Source organism: Misgurnus anguillicaudatus, unplaced genomic scaffold (genome assembly GCF_027580225.2).
Source record: "Misgurnus anguillicaudatus unplaced genomic scaffold, ASM2758022v2 HiC_scaffold_29, whole genome shotgun sequence".
Classification (NCBI taxonomy): Eukaryota; Metazoa; Chordata; class Actinopteri; order Cypriniformes; family Cobitidae; genus Misgurnus; species Misgurnus anguillicaudatus.
This window is the reverse complement of record NW_027395279.1, coordinates 11,000,866-11,026,955: the sequence shown is the minus strand read 5'-3', so window position 1 is coordinate 11,026,955 and position 26,090 is coordinate 11,000,866. Positions and strand designations below refer to the sequence as shown.

Sequence of the window (26,090 nt, the reverse complement as noted above, 5' to 3'; positions counted from 1 at the left end):
ACCACAGGCCGGGTCTGTAGTTCATTCTTATGAATGATTGTGTTTGCATACTGTATGGACACTGAGAGACACCATACTAGAGGAAGTTGAAGTTGTTTAGTTTCAGTTTGTTGCCTGTGGCTGTGTCTTAAATATATATGAATATACACTACAGAGGTTTACGCAATAAATATGTCTGGTTTGGATTAAACATGGACTCCTCACTCATTTCTACAGGGTCGGGTCGAGTTGTAATTTTCAGGCCCGTTGAGAACTCTAATACTGCATTTCTTGTTTAAGATTTTCTATGTTGTGTCAGGATCATGACAGTCCCACATGTTTTGTGTGGAAACACATGGCCATTGTTGACAGCCTCCTTATTTACTCTTATTAAACTGAATAATTTGCCAATACATTTTGCATTTATGGAGGAAAGAAATTTATGTAGGTTTAAATGTTTACTTCATGTCTAATTTTTACAACTCAGTTTGTGTACTTTGAAATCATTTTGCTTATTCTCTGAAGGTCTGTTATTGTTTGTATCAATCAGATCAAGTGTTTAAATATGAAAAGTTGTGTACATGTGTTTTGTTGAATTTTCCTTACATGGTGATATAATTAATTAATTATGAAAAATGCATAATTTTTTATACAGAGAATCTTAAACCTGTATTGAGAGTTGATCCTGACACACAGCTGTTCAAAGGAGAAACTGTTACTCTGAGATGTGACATACAGGATTCAGGAGACACTGAGTGGACATACAGCTGGACTGTGAAGCCAAATATCAGGTATAGATGGTTGTACTGTGAGACAGAAGAGTGTAAAATCAAGATGTATAATTATCATAATGGTGGTAAATACACCTGTAGAGGAAAAATACGTGAACAAAACACTGAGATGAGTGATGCTGTTACACTGACTGTATCATCAGGTGAGTTTATATGTTTGTTCATCATTATTAGTGTGAAGAGATGCAGTGAAACATGTTATTCATGAGAGATTGATCACTTTCAGATGAACCACAGACAGTTTTAAGTGTTTCTCCACAGCAGTGGTTGACTGAAGGAGATTCAGTGACTCTGATGTGTGAAGTTATAAGTTCATCTACAGGCTGGACATTCAGCTGGTTCACTGTACAGAGTCCCTCCTCAGGTAATATCTCATTCATCTCATAACAAACACATCAACTGAGTTTATTCAAAACATTTTTAAGGGTTAAATGAGATTTTGACTCTACAGTGAATAAAGATGACTATCAGTTGGTGTCAGTCAGCAGTGGAGGATCTGAAGGCATCTACACAGTGAGTTCAGTGACTGTGAAGCACACAGGAGTTTATATGTGCAGAGCAGAGAGAGGAGATCCAGTCTATCACACAGAGTACAGTAACACACAAACACTGTGGATCACTGGTGAGTTCAACACGCACAACTAAACAACAACAATCTCTTACACTCTATGTATTATCATTAATTAATTAATTTATCTCTTATAAAGATGATTTTCTGTCATTTTCTTTCAGGTGTTTCTCCTTCAGTCTCTCTGATCATCAGACCCAACAGATCTCAACACTTCTCATCTGAATCTCTCTCTCTGAGCTGTGAGGATCACAGTAACTCTGCTGGATGGACAGTGAGAAGATACACACACAAACTAAAACCTTGTTCTTCATCAGACTGGAGATCTACAGGAACAACATCTACATGTACAATCAGATCTCTCTACACATCTGATACTGGAGTGTACTGGTGTCAGTCTGAATCTGGAGAGAAACTTCATCCTGTTAATATATCAGTACACAGTGAGTTTATAATTCTGTATTATTCGTTTTAGAGGCAGAAAATCTTTACCATCAGTGCATAAAAACACATGCAGCATTAAACCAAATTTTTTAGCATCTGACAGATGTAACAAGCTGATATAAAATAGTACAAATCAACCTGATATATTTGTATAATGTATAATCATCAGTAATTTCTTCTGTTGTGTAGATGTTGATGTGATTCTGGTCAGTCCTGTTCATCCTGTGACTGAAGGAGATAATCTGACTCTACGCTGTTTATATCGAGATAAAAAACCCTTTAACCTGAAAGCTGAATTTTATAAAGATGGATCAGTGGTGCAGAATCAGACTTCAGGAGACATGATGATCATCCCTACAGTCTCAAAGTCACATGAGGGTTTCTACTACTGTAAACACCCAGAGAGAGGAGAGTCTCCAAAGAGCTGGATCTCAGTCAGAGGTGAGAGTTTATAGAAATGATCTCAAGTGATTTTGTTTCTTGTTGTTCAGATATACTGCATGATAACATGTGTTTTAGTTTCAGGTGTTTATCAGGCGGAGATGTCTGGTCTCAAGATTCTTACTTTTCTGTTGGCAGTTTGTCCATATCTGTTAGCGACAGTCATGCTGGTTGTCAAATGCTACAGATTGAGAGGTGAAACATCTGTCTGATTTATTGCGTCATTATATTTGATACTGAATTCAACAAATTAGCCACTTTGACAGCTTGGACTTTATATACAGTATATATTTGTTGTGTTTGATGTCGTGTGAAATCAAATCACCACAAAAGTGACTGGAGAGCAGACTGGTATATTCGACTTTATGTGGCACCACAAGAACAGACAGACAAATAACTTTAAAGTACCGCGAGAGCGATTCGAGAAATCATATGGAGGAGTTTCCTTTCGCATCGCTCTCTCTGTACTTTGACATCACTAAGCGGTCTAAATAACTCCAAATGAAGTCAAACCTGCACACGGTGTGTTGCTCACACGATACTGTAAAAAAAAAGTCCCTTTGGAGAAGTCAATGAGTGGTTTCTGATATAATCCAGTAGCTTTTAGTTCCTCTTTCAGCAGTTTGCTTGTGCTTTAAAGAGTTAAACTTTTCTTCTGAAATGTGTTCATTTTTATATATATATGTTTAAGTTTTAATGTATTTCATCTCAAAGGTAATTCATGGCCATTTTAAGTATGCATTCATTTAAAACATTTACACCATTAACTTACTGTCTGGTAATTTTAGTTATCAATAGTTATAATTAGCTATTGAAAGAGTGATTTTTTTCATGCATGTGTTAGCCATGGACTGAAGATGTAAACAGTTTATTAAATAATTTAACTATACTTTAATAACTAATTATAATAAACTGACTTGATAACACATAAGCACTGTTTCAGATTGATCTCAATTATGTAAATGCAAACTGTATGCATGTAAGTGTGGTGGTGCTTATGGGGTGTCACTATGGGATGAGTGAGTATAAGGGTGAGAGTGCCAGACTGAGGAGGGCCTATTCTGTTGAGTCTCTGTTTTTCCAGTGTTTCTTCTTCTTCTACTTGAACATCTTTTAAGAGGTTGTGCACACAAAACTTTTAAACACGTCTGAAAAAGCCTGGACAACGCCGAATGCCAGCGAGTTTTCAGCTGAGTGCCAGCTTTCTTCAGCTGAGCGCTTTGGTAGCTGTGATACTTGAGCTGTGAGCGGTTGGTTGTTGTGATACTTGTCCCGCCCCTCCTCCATTGTGATTGGACGGTCGTGTGAGAACTGACATTGATGAGCTGAGCTTTTCACCCAAAGTTGAATATCTTTTAACTCTCGACGCTCGCCGAGAGTGGAAAAAACGCAGAGTGACGGTTTTCATTCACAATAGCTGCCGGCTTATTTGAAATACGCAGAGCTTCCATTGGAAACAATTGAAAATGCATGTGATATTTTAATGCACGCGGGGGGGGGGGGTATTTATAAGATATCTGTTACTGAAATCAGTGTGAACTGATGCACTCAGTCTGTACACACAGCTATGACAATAATAAACCTAGGCCAATAAACTGTGACTGGGACCACAAAAAAGGCTTTTGGAGGAACTTGTGAGATGTGAACCATATTTTAACTTAGTAATTATAAATTAAACAAATGCTTTGGTTCTCAAAAAAGTATATCGGGAAAAATATATATATAGCAGTGGCGGCTTGTGACTGCTCTTCCGAGGATGCACTAATTTAAAATAAGTGTTCGGATTGTCACGTGTGTTGTTCCCTTTTCCAAAATATGTGTCCTGCGTGTGGAGAGATCCTGTGTGCATCACGTGTTTTGTGTTTTGTCAAAATAAGTGCCCGCTGCACACGAGTCAAAACCGTTTATGATAAAAGAGACGCTCACGTTCCCTAAATAGACGTAAGACACTCCCTTAACAGTAAACTCTGATTACGCATGAGATTGTGTGAGTATCTGGCAAACGCGAGCGTCTCTTTTCAAGTACAAGTTCAAGGCAGCTCCAACTGCTTTGCAATCAGATGCTTTAGCTTACCTGAAACTATAAGGACAGTAGACTAGAGGCTTCCTGAAATTAAAGGACTAGAGATGATTATTGGAGCATGTCAGGCCTAAGTTCTTTTAAAAACGTACTTATAACTCTGTGCAGCACTGAGAAGCTGTTTGTCTTTCAAAACTTTGCCAAAAGAACCGGCGAGGCAGCGTCCCACCCTACTCTGACTCTGATTGGCCGTGATTCACGGCTTGTGAACCTGAAACAAACCAATCAAACAAACGATGGCAGCGAGTATTACCCAATCAGGGGCATGATAGGACGTGTCTTCACACAATGCGGGTGGGGTGATTTGCATGGGATGCTGCATAATGTGGACCTATATAAAAAACTGGACAAATCAAATCAATACGGGAGCGTCATTGTGCCTGTAAATACGGGACGATTCCGTATTTTACAGGACGGGTGGCAACCCTACGTGCCATGTGCTTCAGAAAATTAATTGATTAGAGTCATAATAATGAGATAAGAAGACTTAAACTACAATAAGTTTAGAGTCACTAGATTGAAATGTTTCTCATGAACTTAAAAATGTTTTAAAGGTACTATAAAACGGAAGTAGCCATTGCCTAACTGTCCCAGTGAGATCCGGGTAAAATGGCTTCTGAACTGAAAAGGGTAGAGCTGGACTTGAATTTGTCCATCAATAACTGATTGGATCGTTTGGAGTTGGGTCATGTTGCTAATTGCTAATCTATGCGATATATTCCCAAACTCCGCCTACAGTACCTGCCATACAATATGACCAAAAGTAAAGAGAGCTTGTTTTTAGAAGGGCAGGAGATTTGCGTTTTTGATTAAAGATTATGTGTGCACATGAATTTTAAAAAAGTAATGAGGTTCACAAGTAGGTAATTTAAAAAAAATACCACAATATTCTAAGACAAATTATCGTTGGTTATTTAAATTTTATTTCGACTTCAATCCAAAGGTGGTAAACAAAACTTCTTTCTTCAAAAACTAAAATTTTATTGAAAATGGTAGCACAGCCTAAATGTCTGGAGAATATGAGTTTTAAATGGCGTGTGTGGTTTTTATGGTGTTCTGAATGTTTGCTGACTGCCACACCCCAAAGATCACACCATGAAGTCTCTGTGTTTTTCTGGTCTCCAGAATCTTATAATCTTATAAATATTCAGAAACATAACATCACTCCTCAACAAGTTTGATCTTGGATATCATTTATATCTATAGCACAACTGATTCAGGATGAGTTTTGCTCTAAAGCTCAATACTGTAATGAGTTTATTTAGATTTTTAGACCTACGTATAAACAATAGGTATAGTTATTGTCTGCTTAAGCATCAATGATGTCATTCGCAGGTTCATATATAGCAGCACACATAAGTGTTATATGTCTGATGGAGGTAAATTTTAGTGTGGGTTTAGTTTCAGCTCTGTCTTTTTACCCAATGTGTGAAAAACAGCATTTGTTCACCAGCTTACCGGTATAAAGATTTTCCATTACAAACACTCTACAACCATTATGTGCAGTTGATGAATGTTGTTTTGCACTTTTTAATGTACGAAAAAAATAAACAAGAAAAAATTTGTGTAGGAATGCAAGTGTGTAATTCTTCATTTTTTTTTTAAATTACTTCTAAAACATTCATGTTGTAAATGTTGTGTTAGATTAATGGATCTCATTTTTTTCACTTTAAGCCCCTCCACTGTCCACAACAGTTTGTAGGCCCCTCAACATTTCTACTCAAATAACGCACCCCAATAGCTTGGGATAACTAGAAAGATAAATATTTGTTTAAAAAAAATCACAGAGAAATATTCAGATTTTTATTTAAATGTGTGTACAGTTAATTTAATAATAAATAATTTCAAGCCATCGTGAGGCCCCCTAGTGGGCCCCCAGCCCAAAACTGTTAATGAGGAAGTCTTGAGGTTTTATTACAGAGTGTTTAATGTTTAAGTGTCATTCATCAGTAGATCAGTATGGAGTTGATTTCTCTTTCTCTAGTTCTCTGTGAGTATTATCTTCTCTTTATGGATTTAACTACACATCAATTACTGTCACATTGTCTACAGGATCAAGAGATTTACTGCTCCTGTATTTTTACTAAATCTTTTTATGCTTTTCTCATTATATCTATGTAAATATTGTTTGTATGAAACAGTCAGTCAGTGTGTAGATAATGTTGTGTGTGTGGTTGAAACAGAAATGTATCTGTTGTGTTGTGGGTGAAGGAGGGAGAAAAGCTTGTTTGTTCAGTTGTTATGCACAGTTATCAATGCTTTATTAATAGCTTAATATAATCCTTTATTTGCGATGTGAAAGTTTCAATCAGAACAGTTTAACAGAAACTTTGTCTGGTGTAATATTAAAATCTGTAAAAAGCACAAACAGCAGAGGGTTTCTTTAATAACAGCGGATATTGTTGAATTTGTCATTGTAGTTAAACCGCAGAAGGCAGCAATTTAGAGTTTTCGGACGCAGACCTTCTTCAGCGGGGTGGTCTTTAGCAGCACTATGATATCATACTCAGACAAAAGAGATGAAGTGTTATGGCCACTTGGTTTGAATAAATGCTGTTTCTGTTTTTAAACAATTGAAGAAGTTTGTTTAGTTTGTTTTGATGCCCACTGTTACCGGTCTTATTAACACCCGACCTGAGCAGGATTCGAACCAGCAAGCGGGACTTAGATCTATACATCAAAGTATTTTACTTTCAGATGGTTTATCAGCATTATTTTTGTTTTTTTTACAGTGCTGATTTCAAACATCCTCTCTCAACAAACTGAAGGTGATTCATTTTTATTCATTAAAAATCTGGTTTTATTACATTTGTGTATTTTGCTGGACATAATGAAAATACTTAAAATGCTTAATCAAATATGCAATTTTATTCTAAAATAATACAAAAACTTTCATCACATAGCATGATAGGCCTAATACAGTCAAATATATCAGTTTTTTGGCTAAGATGCCGTTAAATAACATATACAGGCAAAATAATAGTAATCCCAGTGACTTTTGACAATATACTGATGTCTAATAAAGTGAATCGATCGATCTGTGCAAGAAACTGAACGTTATTTACAACAGCCTCTGTCAAATGTCATTAAATGAATAGTTTACCTAAAAATAAAAATCCTGTCATCATTTGAAGAGTTTCGTTGCAAAACGAGATAAATCCATTTTTTAACATTTTTGTCAAAACATGTTTATTATTATGTTATCATGTTATTATTTTGTTTTATGGTGCTACTTAGCTGTATTTTTTAAGTTATGAAGGTTTAAATCAAAACAAACCAACTGCAGTTGCATTGAAATTAATTGGAATGCACAACCAAAAAACGAGATTTCTGAACAATTAAAAAAACGGTGGTTATCTCGTTTTGCCACGAAACTCTTCATTTACTCTTCCTAATGTTGTTCTAGACCTGTATGAGTTTCTTTCTTTAGTATTTGTTTCTCCTTCTGTGAAAGTCAATGGGTTGCCATTATTTATTAAAATATCTTTCTTTGTGTTCAAAAGAAAAAATACAGGTTTACAAATAAATGATGACAGGATTTGCATTGTGTGAACTATCTATTTAAAGGGACAGTAAGTTTGTCCCTCTCTGCTATTATAGTTTATCAATTTGACACCAATGAGGACATATTTATGATTAAAGACATTGAGTTTGATTAATAAAACACTTAAAATCCTACTTACAGTCCCTTTAAGGACGGGCAAATTCTAGAACGACCACTACCTTTGAGCTTGTTGTACTTGCCGCTCTGTCGCCGGTGTGTGCAACTCAGACTTCTGTGCAGTCAGGAGCATGTGAGGTCGCTTCATGACAATGACATCACAGGCATGCTAAATCGGGCAGCCAATGAGTTCTCACGAGCATTGCTTCCAGGCAAATGGGTCTCCACTCCCTGGCGATCCAGCTGATTTGGAAAAAGTTTGGAGTCACACAAGTAACCTGTTTAAGTCTCCAGAGCCTGTTCACTGTCAGCTGTTGGCACACATCTTGCCGCAGGGCATTCACAAGTATGTGGTTCCCTGAGTGAGCCTCCTTGCACAGATATTGTGCAAACTCAGGGAGGACGAGGAGCAGGTTTCGCTGGTAGGACCCTGCTGGCCCAACCGAACCTGGTTCCTGGAGCTGGTACTTTTTGAATTCCTCTGAGAAAGAACCTCCTCTCTCAGAGACAGGGCATCCTGTGGCACCCATGTCCGGGCTTCTAGAAACTCCATTTGTGGTCCTTAGACAGGACATAGCGGTTCTAAGTGGCCTACTTCAGCAGGTAGTGCACACTATAATTTCAGCATGAGCACCGTCTACGAGACATGCTTACACTTTGAAGTGGAACTGGTTCATCGACTGGTGTAACACTCCAGGAAGCCTCCTTCAAGCCTTTGCAGTAAGTGCAGCTCAAGTTTCTCATAATGAGAGACTTGCATTGGCCTCGTTAAAGAGGGTAGGGGACATGCATTCTTTTTTGGACCATAGGATCTTAGAACATCTCTTTGTCATCGACGTGAGGTTGAAGAGACCCGACTTAAAGGGAACGTTTCAGTTATGGATGTAACCCTCATGCCCTGAAGGTAGGGAACAGAGATGTCACGTCCCCTCGCAACGGTTACTGAACAACTGCTTAGGCAACAGGTCTCTTATGCTTGGTTTCTCAGGGAAATAAAGCAGCGCACCTGCCATATACTTACACTCCTCTGGCAGGGCGTAGAATTCTAAAGTTGATCAAAATCTCTTTATTCTGCAGACCACTCTACCTATGTCTTCTTTTAAAAACTAACTTGCCCCTTCCATCTATAAAGTACAGCTGAGCTGACGGTGCATACAAACTATATAACCTATTACAAAATAGTAGTAATAGAGTTTAGATTCTCTGCCCGGGCTAGGACGTCATTTTCCGCTACTATCCTCGGGCCAGGCTGGGCCTGGCCGTTGATTAAGTATTTTTTTTTAATCATTACTTTATTAGCCTAATTGGGTGGGGAGAAAGCTAAGCCATATAATCAGAAATATTATATATCGACTATACTGTATAAGTAAAAAATTTGTCCAAAAAGTTACACAAAGTACAAAATGATTTGTAAAAGTTACAAAATGCAACGTGAGTCATGTGCGGAGTCTCCTCTGGCACGCCTTTTTGTCCTTTGCTTAACTTTTTAATATTTTTAAATTCCAACATGGAAACTGTATTGACATCACTTGAGTTAAGGCGATAAGTGGACCTTTCAAATCACGGGTTTCATTTAATTCTATCTTTTACACATAATAATAATTAATAATAATAATTCCTTACATTTATATAGCGCTTTTCTCAGTATTCAAAGCGCTTTACATATGAACGGGGGAATCTCCTCAACCACCACCAATGTGCAGCATCCAGATAATGCGACAGCAGCCATATTGCGCTAGAACGCCCACCACACACCAACTTATTAGTGGAGAGGAGACAGAGTGATATAGCCAATTAGTATGAGGGAGGATTAGTAGGCCAATGGGCAAGTTTGGCTAAGATGCTGAGGCACACCCCTACTCTTTTTCAAAGTACATCCTGGGATTTTTAATGACCACAGAGAGTCAGGACCTCAGTTTAACGTCTCATCCGAAGAACGGTGCTTTCTTGACAGTATAGTGTCCCCATCACTATACTGGGGTGTTAGGACCCACACAGACCACAGGGTGAGCACCCCCTGCTGGTCTCACTAACACCACTACCAGCAGCAACCTGGTTTTCCCAGGTGGTCACCCATCCAAGTACTGACCAGGCTCAGCCCTGCTTAGCTTCAGTGGGCAAGCTGTCTTGGGCTACAGGGTGATATGGCTGCTGGCTAAATGTAATATTTGTTACTTAAGATAAGATGCATGGGAATAATTTATATAAATACTTCTGTTTATAGGCAAGATCATTGAAAAGATTGTTTTCACTCAGCTGAACAAATTCTTAAACTCAAATGGCTATCTGGCTTCCATCAGCATCACAGCACAGAGACAGTGCTCATAAAGATAATAAATGATATTCGCTTCAACTCTGATTCAGGTAAAATATCAGTACTGGTGCTACTAGATCTTAGTGCTGCCTTTGACACAGTAGATTACACCATACTCTTACATAGACTGGAAAACAGGATAGGGCTCTCTGGGATGGTCCTCAAATGGTTTAAATCATACCTAAAAGGGAGACACATAGGTAACCATAAATCTGAGTGAACACCCATGACATGTGGAGTCCCACATGGTTCAATTCTTGCACTGCTTCTGTTTAATTTGTATATGCTCCCACTTGGTCAAATAATGAAAAAGAACCAAATTGCTTACCACAGCTATGCAGATGACACCCAGATATACTTAGCCCTGTCACCCAATGACTACAGCCCCATTGACTCTCTATGTAAATGCATTGATGAAATTAACTGTTGGATGCGTCAAAACTTCCTCCAGTTAAACAAAGACAAAACTGAAGTCATTGTATTTGGAAATAAAGATGAAACTCTCAAGGTTAACACACACCTTGACTCTAGGGGTCTAAAGACACAAAATAAAGTCAGAAATCTTGGTGTAATTTTAGAGTCTGACCTTAATTTCAGTAGTCACGTGAAAGCGATAAGCAAGTCAGCTTACTACAATCTTAGAAATATTGCCAGAATTAGTTGGACTTAGAGAAACTTGTTCATGCTTTCATCACCAGCAGGGTGGATTACTGCAATGGACTCCTTACTGTGATCCCGAAAAAGAGCATTATACAGCTGCAGCTCATACAAAACACTGCTGCCAGAATTCTGACCAGAACCAAAAAATCTGAGCACATTACTCCAGTCCTCAGGTCCTTACACTGGCTTCCTGATACATTTAGAATAGATTTTAAAGTATTGTTACTCGTTTATAAATCACTTCATGGCTTAGGACCCAAATACATGACAGATATGCTAACTGTATATAAACCTAAAAGATTACTCAGATCATTAGGATCAGGTCAGTTAGAAATACCAAAGGTTCACTCAAAACAAGGTGCGTCAGCATTTAGTTATTATGCCACCTCTAGCTGGAATCAGCTTCCAGAAGAGATCAGATGTGCTTTAACAGTAAACACTTTTAAATCTAGATTAAAAACACATCTGTTTATCTCTGCATTTACTGAATGAGCACTGTGCTGCTTCACACTGACTACACTTTTAACTCAAGTCACCTTTACTCCTGTTTTATTCTTTTTAACATTTTAAAGTGTTTTTATTAAAATCACATTTATTTTCTTTAATTGTTATTTTAAATTCTCATGTATCTTTGTTTTTATTGTGATATTATCGTGTATCTCTTATTTCTACATTTTCTTTTTTCTCTTTTATATATTGTTTTCTCATTTCTACGTAAAGCACTTTGAATGACCTCTGTGTATGAAATGTGCTATACAAATAAACTTGCCTTGCCTTGCCTTGCCTTGTTCATAACACAGCAAATTAGATATTATAATACAACGCAACATTATAAAATACAACGTTTTACCTTACGATGACCTTGTGGAGTGAAAGCTCCTCTTGAACTTAAGTCTGTAGATTTTTGCGTGTGAAGTTTTTCTCAAACGCGAGCTGAATGAGCTGATGAATGACGATGACAAAACCGCTAATATTTGATTTTAAAACTGCACGCGATGCTCAGCTGTTACAACACTGTATATTTACTGTATAACCATCTTATATCATTTATATCTACTTTATAGTATGCCACAACCAAACTGCATATTCTAATTTTAATAAACAGAACTACGTCTAAAACAAACACATTAAATGTTGCTGGAGACTTGCCATTGGCTGTTGTATTTGAATAAATAAACAATGAGGTGAGTCTAAGAAAGGATAAGGGGCTATTTTGGGCATGTTTTACTATTAAAATGTTTCATTTTAATATGTGTTGTGTTATTACGTTTATGTAATACTAAATTGCATTGTTTCTGATATATATTTTAAAGATGCGGTTTTTTTTTTGTTACCGTCATAGAGAACAGTAGTACTTTTCCTGTAACTTAAATACTGCTGAAAATATCTCCAAGGCTAGAATAAGCTAATCAGACAGTAATGGGTGGGAGCTGTAAATGTTAGAGCTTGCCAACAGAAAATGTTTTTTGTTTAAAGAGACTCCGTTCTTTAATGTTGGCTGGACATTTTGGGGGGGGCAGAAGGAAAATATGGGGGGCAATGCCCCCCAGCCCCCCCCGTAGGCCCGGCCCTGCCTGAAACACTCAACTTGTGATTGGGTTAATGCCATTCTTGTCAACCCTCCCATTTTTCCAGGGATTCTGCCATATTTTACCATTCTATCCCGCCATCATCCCGTTTAAATAATTTCTCATATTTCTCCGTATTTTTAATCTTTCTGTAAAAAATCCCACAGGTCATATTTGATGTTTGCTGTATTCACCGCAAAGCAGTCCGCAGTGTATTTGTAGCATATAACTCGAACAAAACCCACCAATAAAACAAGAAGAAAAGGAATAGTGAAGAAGAAAAGTTTTATGAGGAAGGGTGTGTCACGGCTAGTCCGTGTCATCTTTTGTGTTTGTCTCCAATTACCTCACCTGGACAATTCACGGACTGATTCTGCATCACACCTGTTCCTTGTTAACTCTTTCCCCGCCAGCGTTTTTAAAAAAAAGTTGCCAGCCAGTCCCAGCATTTTTCATGATTTTCACAAAAGTTTAATGCCTTCCAGAAAATGTTCTTCTTTAAATATATAAACAAACAATATATCAGATGAAAGAACAGACCCTCTGCTTTCAAACAAAGAAAAAAACGTTTCATCCTACCTTCATTAGTTCTCTTGTAATCACCTCTCAAACATGGGTAGGTTTCTTCAAAAACACCAAATTTTGAGCAAAAAGCTGAGATAATTAAATTTTTGCGAAGGACTTTTGATAGAGATCAGATGCAGAGCGATCTTTAAAACATAAACAGAGTTCTTTCTCTTTCGCATGAGGCGCTACTTCCGGGTTGTATAAGTTGCGGAATTAGTTGGTGGATAGCGGTATTGCGGAAAGACGGAAAATCCCGGAATTGGTGTGTAAGCGTTTTCTCTTAATTGACAAGATATCTCGTCAATGGCGGTGACAGAGTTAAGTCTCTATGTATTTATACTGCTGTCTGTGTCACATTAGTCGCCGGATGATTGTCTTCACTACCCTGTCTGTTCCCAGAGTTATGTTTTGGATGTTCCTGTGTTTGCTTACCTGTTCGTCATGCTACTCCTCGTGTTTTGGTTTCCAATTTTATTATTAAATGTTATTTATTTTCGAACTCTGCATTTGCGTCCTCACTCCTCTACCGTGTCATGACAGAATCACTGGACGCAGCAAGCTCGGGGAGGGCTGCTTCGCCAAGTATTTCATTGGGGGGGAGTAGTGACATCGGGTCCTGCACGCTGCTGGTCCCGAAGTCTCTTGGGGATCACCGCGAGAGATCGCTTGCTCCTGCGGGATGGGGATCAGCCCAGGCGGTCCACTCTATGGTAGAGTCGTTGACTCTGGTTCCTCGGAGGTCCACCACTGTGCTCGACCTGGGGCCCGGAACGGACACCACGCCCGATCATTTTCCCGGGGTGGTCGCCACCGTGAGGGAACCCATTTCCCGAGATGGCAGGACGCAACTTCCGGGGACATCGGATCCCTGGCGATTTCCAGAAGGGGGTAATTCATCTGCCTCGGTCCTCAAGAGGGTGGCTCCGGTTCTCCCGGCTCACCGCCCTGTTGGCTTCGTCCCGGCGGCTGTCGGCTTCGTCAGGGTCTCCAAGCCCTCTATCCCTCCCCTGGATCCACCCCACCAGACTTTGTTTGTTTTTGTTTCTTTTAGTGAGTGTCTCGTAGCCACTCCTCGAGGGAGGGGTAATGTCAAGGCTAGTCTGTGTCATGTTTTGTGTTTGTCTCCGATTACGTCACCTGGACAATTCACAGACTGATTCCGCATCACACCTGTTCCTTGTTAAGTCTCTGTGTATTTATACTGCTGTCTGTGTCACACTAGTCACCGGATTTGCTTACCTGTTTGTCATGTTACTCATCGTGTTTTGGTTTCCAATTTTATTATTAAATGTTATTTATTTTTTAACTCTGCGTTTGCGTCCTCACTCCTCTACCGTGTCATGACAGGGTGGAGGATTACGGGCAATGCACAAAGCTACAACCACAACCTGCAAATCTACAATTGCCACGGTGCTACACACAGCAGTGTTTCCCAAAGTTATAAAAATGCATACCCTGGCAGGCTGTGAATTTTTTTTATAACTTTGGGAAACACTGCTTTGTGGTGTTAGGGTTTGGGAAATTTCACTGAATTTTTCAAATCCCAATGTTGACAGGTTTGTTAATGCCCTCAATTGTAAGTAAGTAACAAACATAAAACATAGACAGGAATGGTGGTTTTAAATAGAAAAATGCAGAGAACATGTCCCCACATCCCCCAAGTATACTGTGTCTTTAGTAAGGCACATTTCCCCCAGTTGATGGGTATTCATAAGTTGCAGTTTGTGTGTTTACTACTCACTGGGATGGGTAAAATGCAGAGGTCACATTTTAAAGAATGGGCTACTATACTTGACAATCACATTCACTTCACAAAGATCTTTTTGGGAAAAACTTTCACAACTCTCAAGGATTTTATATCGACGGATGTAAAACCAACTCTGACTATGCAGCCACAGACGACTGTGTTCATTGGAGACACAGTTACTATGACCTGTGAGGTTCATCAGTCCACGGGATGGGAGTTTATCTTTATCAGATCACCAAACATTTCTTCCACTGAAACTACAGGAACCAAAACAATTACATCTGTGCGAGTCACTGATGGAGGAGAGTACTGGTGCAGAGCCAGAAAAAGAGAAAACCCTCATGTTTACACACAACACAGTGAACCAATAACAGTGACAGTAAAGGGAAAGTAATTTTACTCATATAATACACTTTGTTTAAAAACACATGAAAATGATTTAATAGGAAAGTGAACGAGTGGCAGTTACGGAGGATTAAACATTTAGTGCTTTGGTTTAAATGAGGCAAATTATCTAAGACTGAATATGAATTCAATTCATTGTCCTGAATAATGTTCCATGTTTTAAATAGTGAATACTTTTAAAGAAAGCAAAAAAATGTCCGCTTTTGATAATAAATAGATTTTAATGTATGTACATTTAAATGAATAAAGATCAAATAAAATTTTTTAACCAAATTAGTTCCTTTATTTTAAAGTCAGCCACCATTGAATTTTGTTATTTAAATCCACACACACATCAGTCATATGAATTTTAAAGATTTATCTGTGAAATAAAAATACACTGTTGATGATTTATAACCTACAGCAACAAGATCATGTTGATAAACTTATACAACTTCTATACTGCAGATATAACACCATCTCTGACTGTGCAGTCACAGACGTCTGTGTTCATTGGAGACACAGTTACTCTGATCTGTGAGATTCATCAGTCCACTAGATGGGAGTTTCACTTTATCACACCATCAAACACCGACTCCACTGAAACTACAGGAACTAAAACAATCACATCTGTGCAAATCTCTGATGGAGGAGAGTACAAGTGCAGAGATGGAAGAGGAAACCCTCAGGTTTACACACAAGACAGTAATCCAATAACGGTGACAGTAAAGGGTCAAAAAAAAGTAATTTTACTCATATAATACACTTCTTATAGAACTTATTATTATTATTTCCTAAAAAACTGAATGTGTGGCAATAACAGTTATAAACAATAAATCACATCTATGTTTTGGGATTAAGTAAGTGTTTATACAATATTAAACATGGTTTACAATGTGAATTTTTTGTCAATGTACATCCAGCAGAATGAACTTCAGTATTACACAATCAGATCTGTTACTGAGTCTGATGCAGGTAAATACACCTGTAGAGGAAATGAGACCAGAGGATCACGATACTCACACATCAGTAATGCAGTTACACTGACAGTAGGTGAGTCTGTTTATCCGTTTTCATTATCATCCACAATATACTGTACAGCAGTGGGGAACCTTCAGGGCCTTCTATGCCTTCAGAGAAGGCCTAAAAAAGATTTTTTTTATATTAATAATACAAATAAATAATAAAGTATTCAATAAAAATATCTTTTAATTTTTTAATTTCTATTTAATTTAATTTAATACAATACATAATAATATATTTTCTCTCATCTATGTTCTAACGTTAAGCTGGTTCATGTCATGAATGAAAACATCTTATACAATCAAAATCGTCTGTCTCTATAAAGGCCAATATGTGTTTTGTTGTGGAGAGTGACGGGGCAAATCGACCAATCACGCTTTGATTTCAAGTGGGCGGGTAAAAAACAAAACATTGTAAGTCCTAATCATGCAACAAACTGGATGCGAGCTGCCGTAAAACACCTAAGAAGAAGAAGTCCTAATCATAGACCGTTAATATTAATACAGTCTAAGGGGCCAGTCACACCAAAAGTGCTTTAAACGCTTGCAAACGCAAGGCACGACGCACTGCCTTTTTTAAAAAAGAGCAGTGCGACGCGGCTTTTCATATTCCTAAGCAACCACCGAGTCAGCTGTCTTGTCAATCAAATATTGAAGCGTGAGCGATCTTTTGCTGTTAACTGTCATATAAGCAGAAACTTTAAAAAGAGGACGCTTGCTCTGACCTTGTTTGAGGGTGAGAGGTGCACAAACACGCAGGAGAGAGTGAGCGAGTGGAGTCCGGTTCTTCAAAGCAGCTGTAAACTTCCCTCACTACAACGTAAGGCCCGCCTCTCCCCTCATTCGATTGGACAATGCAAAGACGCGAATGACGTCGGGCGCTTCTCCGCTCTCAGCGCTACTTTAAAAACGCGTGCGCGGCAGGCGGCAAAAAAACGCATAGAATATCATTAAAAAAAGGCGCCTGCAACTGCCATAAACGCTTTTGGTGTGACTGGCCCCTAATGGAATCTCTGCGGTGAGAGTGGTTGAGGTAAATGGCGGAAAACGTGATTGACGTTGTGGCTAGCTTGATAGGGCTGAGGTAAAAACGAAATTACTTAAGCGGGTACTCGTGAAGAGCACAGCCGGGAGAAGCGCGTGCAGAGGAGACGCTGCACATATCAGACGTGAACACAATAAGAATAATGGGTTTAATCATACTTTCACATCCTGACAGTTTCACTTGTTAGTAGTAAGTAGAACCTATCCATTAAAATTGTGACTGTAATTTATTGTGCCATGCGTAATTGCACATGGAGAGGCATTTGCACTTCATTGCATATTTTGAAGGCCAAGCTGTAGTACTCACGGTTCGCCACTGCTGTAGTCATATTCAACTTATCATGACAAACTTTTTTTTCAAGTATACAAGTTTATGTACTCGGGATTCAATCACTTCTTTAAGAGGCCCTGTCCTATACAACATATACAAGAAAAAAATAAGATATAAACAGTAAAACATAAATTTAGTTGATTAATACAAAAGCTACACTCTTATAATGAATGTGTTATAACAGTACCTGTTGTGTCTAGTTAGGGACAACACATTAAATGACACATGTCTGTGTTATTTTTGGAATTAAACACACTTTGTATTGTCCTTTTTATTTATTTGAACACAAAATCAAAAGAACTGATACATAATGTGTTAAACAGAATAACACAAAACAATGTGCAAAAAATTACAGATGGAGGTCAGTACTGGTGTAGAGCTGGAAGAGGAAAACCAGACTATTACACAGACTACAGTGATGAACTGTGGATAAATGTTACAGGTGAGAGACAACATGAATTTTAAAGTATTAGTCCTTTTAAAAAAATCCAGATAATTTACTCACCACCAAGTCATCCAAAATGTTGATGTCTTTCTTTGTTCAGTCGAAAAGAAATTATGTTATTTGAGGATAACCTATGCGAAATGATGCCCCAGTGTTTGCAAGTGTGGAGAAAGAGGACCGTTCCGATGTTGTTGTATGTCGAATGATACTAATTCATGTCTTTGCGTCAGTATATTGTTTAAAATGGTCCGCAAATGTGTGTTTCATATATGTAACACGTGACCTTTCCACGACATTACGCAATTATGTGAGGTCGTGCTGGCGCGTCACATAGCTGGAGGAAGAAGAGAAGTTGTGGGAGAAGAAGAGAAGTGCATATTTTTTATTTTACTTGCCAAAAATGACAATAATTTTGCTAGATAAGACCCATATGCCTCACTTGGGATCGTTTAGAGTCCTTTGAAACTGCAATTTGAAACTGCATTAAAACTGTTTGAAAAAAGTGTTTAATTAATTAATGTTAAAAAAGTGTTTAATTAATGTCCATTAAAAGGAGAAAGAAAATTGACTAATCCTTTAAGATCTCATTCAAGGTAAACTTTTGTTATCACATTTTTCAAACTTTAGTAAGTGTGTAATGTTGCTGTTAGAGCATAAATAATACCTGCAAAATTATAAAGCTCAAAGTTCACTGCTACATATTTTTTTTTTTACAAAATTCGCTTTTTAAGGACTACAGAAAACGTCTGGTTTGGACTAAAGCCCTCTACTTCCCAGTTAGATGGCGACAATATTCAGTATTTTTGACTACCGTATTTTTCAGTCTATAAGCCACGTTTTTTTTCATAACTTGGCTGGTGCTGCGTCTAAGTTGCGCCTTGTAAGTCAGCATTAATTAATTTGGACATTTATGAGGCAAGAGACAACGTTACGGTCTACAGCCATGTGAGTCCGCCAAATGTATGGAGTGAATTTTGTGCCAGAATTATACAAACAAATCCAGCATTTGCAAACAAACTCAATCGGCTTTGCAAAGGGAATACTCGACTCGCAAACAAACAGAAAATGCTTTGCAAATAATAAAGGCAACTTGAGAGAAAATGCAGAGGTGTTACAAATATGTACTGTGTTTTGTAAATGTGACCATGATTTTTTCACAAATGTGACCATGATTTTCTCACAAATGTGACCATGCAATCCAAAACAGCAGATGGCGTTGTTTCAACTTTTTCAGGCATTTTCAACTAGTCTCCCTGAAAGGCCCTGAATTTTAACTTACATAACACTCCTGACAGTGGCAGCATCTGAATAAAGACATTTAATTTGTCGGGCTTCATTCTGTTAATCTCATTGAATCTATTGAAAGTGTTAATAATAATAAATGTTTGTTAATAGTAAACAAATTTACGCCTTAGTTGGTGAAAAGTTAACTGTGGGTCGGGTTCAGGCAGATAATTCATGTTGATGATGTGTCGGGTTACATCGGGTCCAGGTTTAAAAGCCACAGGCCGGGTCTGTAGACAGTGTTGGGGGTAACGAGTTACAAAGTAACGGATTACAGTAACTACATTACTTTTTTGGGTAACGAAGTAAAGTAACGCATTACACTAATAATATTGGTAACTACACTACTTTACTACACTATAGGAACGCGCTTTCCTGCGTTACCCAAGCAGTGTTTGCCTGGGTGTAAAGTTCTGTCTATTTAAGTGGTGCGTGCATGCGTGTCCCTGTACGTGTGCCGTTGCCATAGAGATTGATTTGACGGAGATGCTGGTGCAAAGGGGAGCGGGAAATGAAGACGGAGGGTTTCAGCCACTGGGGCGATATTCACATAACTTTCAGCGTATTGCTCGAAAGGACAAAAATATTCGTGTGAAATGCACACTATGCCCACACGACAAGTGTCTTTTCAACTGCTGACAACGCGATGAGCAACCTGTCTGAGCATTTGTAAGCCCAGCATGGCAATACAACACTTGTGGCGAAAGATCCTGCTTAACTTTACCGGTCAGGGATCGAGAGGTCCGAACCCGAAGACGGAATTAGGTATGAACCTCAATCGAGTCAGAGCCAGAGCATAATTCTTTTAAAGAAATTATTTGAACGTAACCCGAACAGCAATGTCGCGTGCGCTCAATTTATAGAAAAAAGCCAGGAGTCAGGACCGCTGTTTTCTTCATAATCTTACTTCCAAATCTAATCCTATAAACTTTTCGGTGTTTGATGTATCACTGTTACCGCCCTCTTAAATAGAGAAATAAGTTAATTCCTTGATTTGCGTTGTTGATTCATTTATAAATAATTCCCCCAAGGGTTTAGTTTATGCGCAAAAAGCATTAAAATGAATAGAACGTGATGATTACGTCTTTCTTTGGTGAAAAAATAATAAAATAAATAAGCCTATATGAAATGTGTTTCCCTTAAATAATTAGAAAAACAACAAAACGAATTCAAAAGTAGCCTATAGCCTATGAGTTTATTTATTGTGTGACGCGCTCCCAAACCGATGCAGCACAAAACACTTTTTACCTATTTAAAAAAGCACAATGTTTTGTTATTATTGCGAGTGTAACTTTACATAAATAAATGTACACATTACAGTTTTGAATGTTGTTTTACTTTTATTTGTATGACCATAATTTAAGGTAATTTAAGGTAATGCAAAATGCAAGCTCCTCACGCGTTTCATGCCATCACCCGCGTGGGTTTACACAGGGCAGCGAGAAAGAGACATTAAACTTTAAACATTTAACATTCTACTTGGGTTTTTTTGGACATCCCTTTGGAATCACTGCAATCATATCATCAATTTATAAGGTAATAATAAATATAAGCGCAGCGCTTATGAGTGTTCAAACACTGCTGACCGCTCAGCTGTCAATCTGCCGACCCTCACAAAGTTTCAGATTAAATGATAATATATTTGAACAAGCATGGTCCTGTGCTTATTTCTGTCAATGTTCTGCATGAAGATCTTTAAAGGTTTCTACTTACATCACGATTTGCGGTGCGGCCGGTCGCAGTCTTTATGTAAAACGGGTATGAAATAAATTGATGCTGATGTCGGATAATGGGTCAACTGTTATTTTAATCGCGCGGATGCGGGTTATCAAACAGGACTGTGCATGACTCGTATAAGGAAAATGGAATGACAACAAGACAATTATAAAATAGCCTACATGTTTATATTCTGTATGAAACCACCATGGGCGCTAAACTTGCGGTGTTAAAGGGACAGTTCACCCAAAAATAAATTATACATTTTGTTACAAACCTGTATAAATATCTTTGTTCTGATAAACACGAAGCAACATATTTTGAGAAATGTTAATAACCAAACCAAGCATGAGCCCCATTCACTTCTATAGTAGGAAAAAATAATACTATGGAAGTGAATGGGGCTCATGAATGGTTTGGTTACAAACATTCCTCAAAATATTTTCATTCATGTTCACCAGAACAAAGACATTTATACAGGTTTGTAACAACATGAGAGTTACAAACCTGATTTACAAATAAATTATACAGAATTTTAATTTTTGGGCGAACTATAAATCCGATGGGGTCAAAAATTAGGGTGCACCTAACTTTTGTGCTGGTGCACCCAAGAAAAAATGTTAGGCGCACCAGTGCAACCAGTGCAAAAAGTTAGTCTAGAGCCCTGGCCGGTCATTTAAAGTAGTCACTCATCATCAGCCGACCCCGCCTAAACCATGTCCATGTATCTATGTGGTAAATTAAGAAAAAGGAAAGTAAAGTAATAAGTAGTGAAGTTACTTTTCAAATGCAGTAACTAGTAAAGTAATCTCATTACAATTTTAAGAAGTAACTAGTAACTAGTAACTAATTACATTTTTTGAGTAACTACCCCAACACTGTCTGTAGATCAATCTTGTTCTTGTGAATGATTGTGTTTGCATACTGTATGGACACTGAGAGACAGCATACTACCGTCCTGTTGGTGCTGGTTTATATTCCCCTGCCGGGTTGAAGTTGTTTAGTTTCAATTTGTTGCCTGTGGCTGTGTAAGCCGTAAATTGAATTTACACTACAGAGGTTTACGCAATAAATATGGCTGGTTTGGATTAAACATGGACTCCTCACTCATTTCTACAGTACAGGGTCGGGTCGAGTTGTAATTTTCAGGCCTGTTGAAAACTCTAATACTGCATTTCTTGTTTAAGCTTTTCTATGTTAGGCTATGTCAGGATCATGACAGTCCCACGTGTTTTGTGTGGAAGCACATGGCCATTGTTGACAGCCTTCTTATTTACTCTTATTAAACTGAATAATTTGCCAGTAGATTTTGCATTTATGGAGGAAAGAAATTCATGTACGTTTAAAACCAACATGAGGGCACTTCATGAGGGCACTTCATGTCTAATTTTTACAATTCAGTGAAATCATTTTGCTTATTCTCTGAAGGTCTGTTATTGTTTGTATAAATCAGATCAAGTGTTTAAATATGAAAAGTTGTGTACATGTGTTTAGTTGAATTTTCCTTACATGGTGATATAATAAATTAATTGTGAAAAATGCATTATGTTTTATACAGACAGTCCTAAACCTGTAGTGAGTGTTGATCCTGACAAACAGCTGTTCAGAGGAGAAACTGTTACTCTGAGATGTAACATACAGAATACAGGAGAAACTGAGTGGACATACAGCTGGACTGTAGAGAAGAGAAATAACAGAAATATAATCACACAATGCAACACACAAGAGTGTAAAATCAACAACATTCAACACTATCACAGTGATAAATACACCTGTAGAGGAAAGATACGTGAACAAAACACTGAGATGAGTGATGCTGTTACACTGACTGTATCATCAGGTGAGTTTATATGTTTGTTCATCATTATTAGTGTGAAGAGATGAAGTGTAACATGTTATTCATGAGAGATTGATCACTTTCAGATAAACCACAGACAGTTTTAAGTGTTTCTCCACAGCAGTGGTTGACTGAAGGAGATTCAGTAACTCTGATGTGTGAGGTTATAAATTCATCTACAGGCTGGACATTCAGCTGGTTCACTGTACAGAGTCCCTACTCAGGTAATATATCATTCATCTCATAACATCTACATCACCTGAGTTTATTCAAAACATTTTTAAGGGGTTAAATGAGATTTTGACTCTACAGTGATTAAAGATGTTGATTATGAGCTGGTGTCAAACAGCAGTGTTGGATCTAAAGGCATCTACACAGTGAGTTCAGTGACTGTGAATCACACAGGAGTTTATATGTGCAGAGCAGAGAGAGGAGATCCAGTCTATCACACAGAGTACAGTAACACACAAACACTGTGGATCACTGGTGAGGTCATCACACACAACTAAACAACAACAATCTATTACACTCAATGTCTTATATCATTCATTTATTTATTAATTTATCTCTTATGAAGATGTTTTTTTGTAATTTTCTTCTCAAGTGTTTCTCCTTCAGTCTCTCTGATCATCAGACCCAACAGATCTCAACACTTCTCATCTGAATCTCTCTCTCTGAGCTGTGAGGATCACAGTAACTCTACTGGATGGACAGTGAGAAGATACACAGACAAACTGAAACCTTGTTCATCATCAGAAACGAGATCTACAGGAACAACATCTAGATGCACAATCAGATTTCTCTAAACATTTAATACTGGAGTGTACTGGTGTCAGTCTGAATCTCGAGAGAAACTTTATCCTGTTAATATCTCAGTACACAGTGAGTCTACAAATCATTATTTATTTATTTTTAAATCAGTTTTACCATTAGTGAAATGAAACAGATTAATTAATTAAATTAATTTCAATAATCAGTGGATATTAAATAAATATAGATTGTGGCATTTTCTGAAATATAAATGCAAGTGTTGTGGGTGGCTGTTGCCAGAGTGCTAGATACGGTTTCCCCAAGGGTTTTTTAGACCAGCACTACAGTATATGATTACAATAGTTTTCTTACTGGTTCCTAAGGTGTTGTTAGAATCTTATATATTATAATTATAATTATATCCTGGACTCTAGATAATGGTTAAAGATGCTCTTTCATTTTAAGTCTATGGAATTTTACTTTATTTTTTATCATCTGCCAGATGTAACAAGCTGATAGAAAATGGGGAAAATCAATTTGATATATTTTTATCATTTATAATCATCAGTTATCTCTTCCATTGTCTAGATGTTAATGTGATTCTGGACAGTCCTGTTTATCCTGTGACTGAAGGAGATCCTCTGACTCTACACTGCTTATATCGATATAAAAACCCCTCTAACTCGAAAGCTGAATTTTATAAAGATGGATCAGTGGTGCAGAATCAGACTACAGGAGACATGATGATCATCCCTACAGTCTCAAAGTCACATGAGGGTTTCTACTACTGTAAATACCCAGAGAGAGGAGAGTCTCCAAAGAGCTGGATCTCAGTCAGAGGTGATCTCTCTCCTCTATAAGCACCGTTGAGATACTTTTACACATTTTGCATATGCATTAGTTATTTAAGGATGTATCTCTGCTTTTCCAGCCGCAGAATCTTTATCTCTTGGTCTTAATCTTGGTCTGTGTCTTGGACTGAGCTCTGGTGTCGTGTTTTTGATCTTTTTCTTGGTCCTGCTGTGGTGCTACAAAAAACAAAAATTCTCTCAGTGTCTCTCAGCTGTCAGTCAACAGCAGAACATCAGTCAAACATCAGATCAGAAACAGACTGAAGATGGTTACACTCCACTGCAGTCTGGTCAGTTTACAGTACATTCATACAGTATGATTAGTGCCAGAAATTTGCTTTTATAAGAGCTGATGCATCCCAACATAAACACAGAACACCCTAGTAACTGCATAGCAACAGGCAAAAAAACACTCATAGCAACCACCCAGAACAGCTTAGCATGGTACTGGAGTGTTTGGCATGCGAAAGACCACATATGCTTAGACAACATGTGAAGAGCGCAGATGCAAAACTCTTTAGGTGCGTCTGACATAATTTTCTTGTAATGAGCATTTATTTTACCAGACTCTTATTGGATTCTGTCAACAAACCGGTATTTTTGAACGACCCGAGCCTGGGATTAAGTGGATCTGAAGCAAAAATGTTTAATGAATGTATAATACATGCCAAGAGCATCCGTTTAATATCATTATCTCATTTTTGACAGAAGTGGCATTTAGCGGCTTTTGCATCTGAGCTCTTCATGGAAAACAATATTTCCATGAAGGTTTTACAAGATAAAAAGCTCATGGTCTTTATTCATTATTTTCTTCATTACTGTCACGATCGGTTATAACCGGATTGTGGAAAATAAAAGGAGAACTCAAACGCAGACTCAATGTGCAAAAATAAACTATGATTTATTTAAATATAAAACAGAAACACCCACGTGGGGGTAAAACAGATGATGATACAAATGACTGTGGTAGAACACAAACCGAACAGGAAAAAAACAGGAAACTAGAAAACAGAGCACACGGGAAACGAGGAACTCTGATAATCCACATTAGACAACGCACGCGCACAACACAGAGGACGCGAGGGCATTATAAAGACAGCACATCAATGGGGAACAGGTGAACATGATTAACCACGTCAGACACGAGTATATAAGGGAGTAGGGTAAAAGTGACAAGACGCTGGGAACACGTGTCACACATACATGATGTGAAACACACACGTGTTCCCACGTAAACACACTGCCGCCCTGGTCTTGCCCTCTGGATCATAACCAAGGTCAGGCAAGACCATGACAGCCACAAGACACCGGAAACATGTGGAAGCCACACACACAATGTGATTCCACATGTCCCCACACAGAACATAATACTGCCACGGTCCTGTCAGATGCACTCAGACCTACATCTAGCACAGATGTCTGACAAGACCGTGACAATTACAGGAGATGCTCATATTTATAACTTAGCTGATGCAACAGATAATAAAGACACAAGCATAGGTAATGTATTGATGTCATTAATGTCGTTAATCTCATAAAAGTAAAATGAGTTTTAATGGTCGAATCATTTTCCATTCTCAGTGACTCAGGCCGGCCCCAGTGATGC

General features: G+C 38.0%; 2 pseudogenes; one reads left to right on the top strand and one right to left on the bottom strand.

Annotated features, from left to right (window-relative positions):
- Window positions 1-10,003: 10,003 nt before the first annotated feature.
- On the bottom strand, window positions 10,004-10,120 carry LOC129437009 (5S ribosomal RNA; annotated as a pseudogene).
- A 3,486-nt stretch (window positions 10,121-13,606) lies between these two features.
- Window positions 13,607-24,830, top strand: LOC141362844 (leukocyte immunoglobulin-like receptor subfamily B member 3A; annotated as a pseudogene).
- Window positions 24,831-26,090: the final 1,260 nt, after the last annotated feature.